Consider the following 3,644-nt stretch of genomic DNA (forward strand, 5'->3'; position numbering starts at 1 on the left):
CAATTATTTGCATCAACGAATGCGCAGGACAGATTTGTCCACAGTGACCAGACGTCCTCTTTTACCCGGACATGTCCACATTTTTAGACTTTAAAAAAATGTCCGGGCGGAATTTCACAAACATCCGGGATTTTGTTTTTCTAGAGCTTACATAGAACTTCGAGAAGCGTTTCGTTCACAAACTAGTCCCGCCCTCCCCTACTCCGATTGGTTCGCTTGAGTGAGAAGGGGGCGTGGTGAAGTAGCCTACAATCTTCTGATTGTTCGGTCTGACTGTAGAGCTACCGTTATTGGTCGATAACATTCTCTGTAAACATTTAATTGGTCAGTCTGCCGAGAGGTGTCCACTTTTTCACCATCTCAGATCTGGTCACCCTACCTAAGGTGGAAGGTCTCCAAATTCTAGAGACGGCTAACTCCATTACAGAAAGTGCTACAACATTATATGACTCGAGTTACAAATGAGTTTCTGTGGTAATTCAAACTTAACAAAAACCTCAGCCATGTACGAACAAGGTATTTTTTCCACAAGTTATTTTTTTAAAAGATGCACAGCATCTGAACGCAAACAAACCAGAGAGAACAATGTTTTTTTTCACAATCATAGACATTAACCTTTAAATCCTTAGTAGGCCATAAGATATCAACTTTAGCCAGCTCACTTTAAACTTGTAAGAAGTTGAAGACATGATGGAATATATTTTAGGATACACCTTCGAATATTCTTTTGTTCACACGTTCATGTTCTGTCACTGCTTCATCCTGGTCAGTTGTGAAGGATGATGAAGAATTGGCACAAGCATGAACACACCCCGGACAGGGAGCCAGGCCATCACAAGGCATACCTGTGGACAGCTGCACACAACCAGTCAACTAACAACATGTGTTTTTGGACACTGTGGGAGGAAACTGCAGCACCTGAAGGAAACCCCTTCAGACACAGGGAGAAAACACTGAACCCTTAGACCCTGGAGCTGTGTGATAGAGATGTGACTTGTTGCACCCCTTTTAAACATTGGATATTCAAAGGCCAATTATACAAACACTATGAATAGTCCAATATAAAATTAACGTGTCATATTTAATGGTCTTCGTCAACAGTGCTGACTAATTTGGTCTGACCAGTTCAGGTAAAATATACCTCATACATTTCAACTCATTTTAAATGAGCTCACATTTCATCTTTGTCTGAAGGACCACAAATAATCAGGCTGCAGACTTCAGGCAACCGTAAATTCAATTTAATTACTTTTATTCATGACTAATAAAAGGTAAAACCTAGGATGCGGAGGCCTTTGTGGATATCCTAGCCCAAGGAATATTTGAATGTGCTTAAACAGGACGTATCTCAGACGAACAGAAGAGTCTTTTGTTAGTTATATCTGCAGCTGCAGCCATTGAATAAAGAAGGGAGCAAAAGAACCAGTCTGACAGAAGCCAGACAAAGTTTTGTTGAAAGACAAATGCTGCAAACCAGAAAGGAAGATAGGGATGGGCATTGGGGATATAATAAATGCTTATTCAGGGAAAACGAGGGGTTCCAAACAAACTGCAAGTCATGACAGATGACTCCTGCAGAGACTAAAGGAAATGGTCGGTTATGCTAACAGAGATCTATTGTGATACATTTTGTTATTGTCATAATATGCCTTTTTTTGTCCTAAAAATCCATTGGTGTTCTGCTTAAAAACAAAGCCAGACTGGACTTGTTTTAATGGATTTAGTGAGGAACAGTGTGCGAAAGAGATGTTTTCCTTTTTTTTCTTGTGGAATGCAATTCGTATAGTGACATTTTTAAAAGTATCATAATTTATTTTAGCTCTCTCACCTGCCCCTAAAACACACATCACATTGCTTATCTTGTGTTATCACGAAACACAGGGTTTGTCTATGTGTGTGTCAATGTTTTCCCAACCCCTCCTAGAGAGAGTAAGTCAGATAACTCACGTTTTCTGTCTACGTGCGTCTGTATTTACTTCAGTGGGTCTTATCTCAGCATATATCCATATCTATGTGTGCACTGGGCCTAGAGAAGATAAGTCCACCAGTTTGTAAATGGGCTGTGTTTCAAGGGGCTTCTTCTGTGACATGTTATTGAAGGTGAAGATAGAATATGTTAGGTAAGTTTTGTTAATCCAATAAGTCTACATCTCTAAATCAATATTAATTCTGATACATGTCTTAGCAAATATGCAGGAGAAATATGGAAGTCCACAGTTAAAAGTGGTTATTCCATTTTTTTTCACATTTGATTCAACAATAGAGAACTGAAATTTACACCTTTCACACATTTTTTCATACTTGCAGCCTTTCATATTTGAATGACTTGTTTTTAACGGAGTACTGAGGAGAATCTGTCCAGTCATTCTCCTGACCTTTAATGCATCTGAAGCTTAGCGCATATATGTTATAGGAAGCCTGTTCCTGAGTAAAAACCTCAAGAGATCTGTGGCATTTACTAAGCTTCTTACATCAGACTGAGCGTCATCTACAGCTGATGGAAAGCTGGCATTAAAAATATTTGAGCTGAGGTCCTCATGTATCAAAGTGGTCAGGGAGTTATATAATCCGAGAAAATTGGTTCACAGACTTCAGGTACTTCAAAATGTTGAATGAAGATAAACAAGATGGGTTCTATCTTTATTTCAGCAGCAGGGTGGAGTTCAGGGGGTATTCCACAAAGATGGGTTTCTCAGTTAGCCAGCTAACTTAAGCCCAGAGTTGAGGACTGTCCAATAGGCTGTTTCTGTTGGAAATATGTGACTTTGGGCTTAAGTTAGCTGGTTAACTGAGATATCCTTCTTTGTGGAAGGCCAATAACTGCTCAGGAAAAGCAGGATGGGAAACCAGTAGATGCCAGTTAACGAGTCCTGCCGGCCTAGGCAACCGTACTCTAGAAATGTGTTTTAAACATATCGTCTGAGGTTTACCTCGGTTTGCTTGACCTCTGTATTATTAATCACCCCAATAAACCACGGTGGCATTTAAATAATGATCTTAGTTTGCCACCTAGTGGTGAGAGTACTTCAACCTCAACTCATTCGTCATGGTCCCACTCCCAACGGCCATTTTCAATCATCAGTTATAAGACGGGAGTTTTCTCTTCGACAGATCAACAACTTTCCTAATAGCCTCGTCTGTCCTTGAGATTATGTATATTTCGAATGAAATGTTGCTCATCTTAGTATGTGAAGGTCCATTTACATCCAGAGAATAACAGTTTTATTTCTTGAGCCTGTCACAATAATACCATTATTGACTCGTGGACATTTCCTCAATGATTTGTTTTCTTACCTCAGTGTTGTCCGTTGTGTTTACATAAGAATTGTCGTCAATATTTCAGACACTCAAGCTCTTCTGTTCTATGGTTTTTTCTGGTTTGTAACATAATTGTAATATAAATATTTCAATTCCAACGTCTATATTCTTAATAACACACTTTTTACTAAAACATTGTGCTTTAAAAGGGGTGTAATTGCATTATTGTCTTATATCAGTGGCATAAAATGGTCTTAAAATGACAATTATATCATTTATCACAGTTGTGTCTGGGACAATATGTCTACCACAAACATATATCTAACTAGAACATTTTAAACATGATTATAAACACTTCAGTTTATTATATTCTAACAATAGCTAAT

Source organism: Hoplias malabaricus, chromosome 2, assembly GCF_029633855.1.
Source record: "Hoplias malabaricus isolate fHopMal1 chromosome 2, fHopMal1.hap1, whole genome shotgun sequence".
Lineage (NCBI taxonomy): Eukaryota > Metazoa > Chordata > Actinopteri > Characiformes > Erythrinidae > Hoplias > Hoplias malabaricus.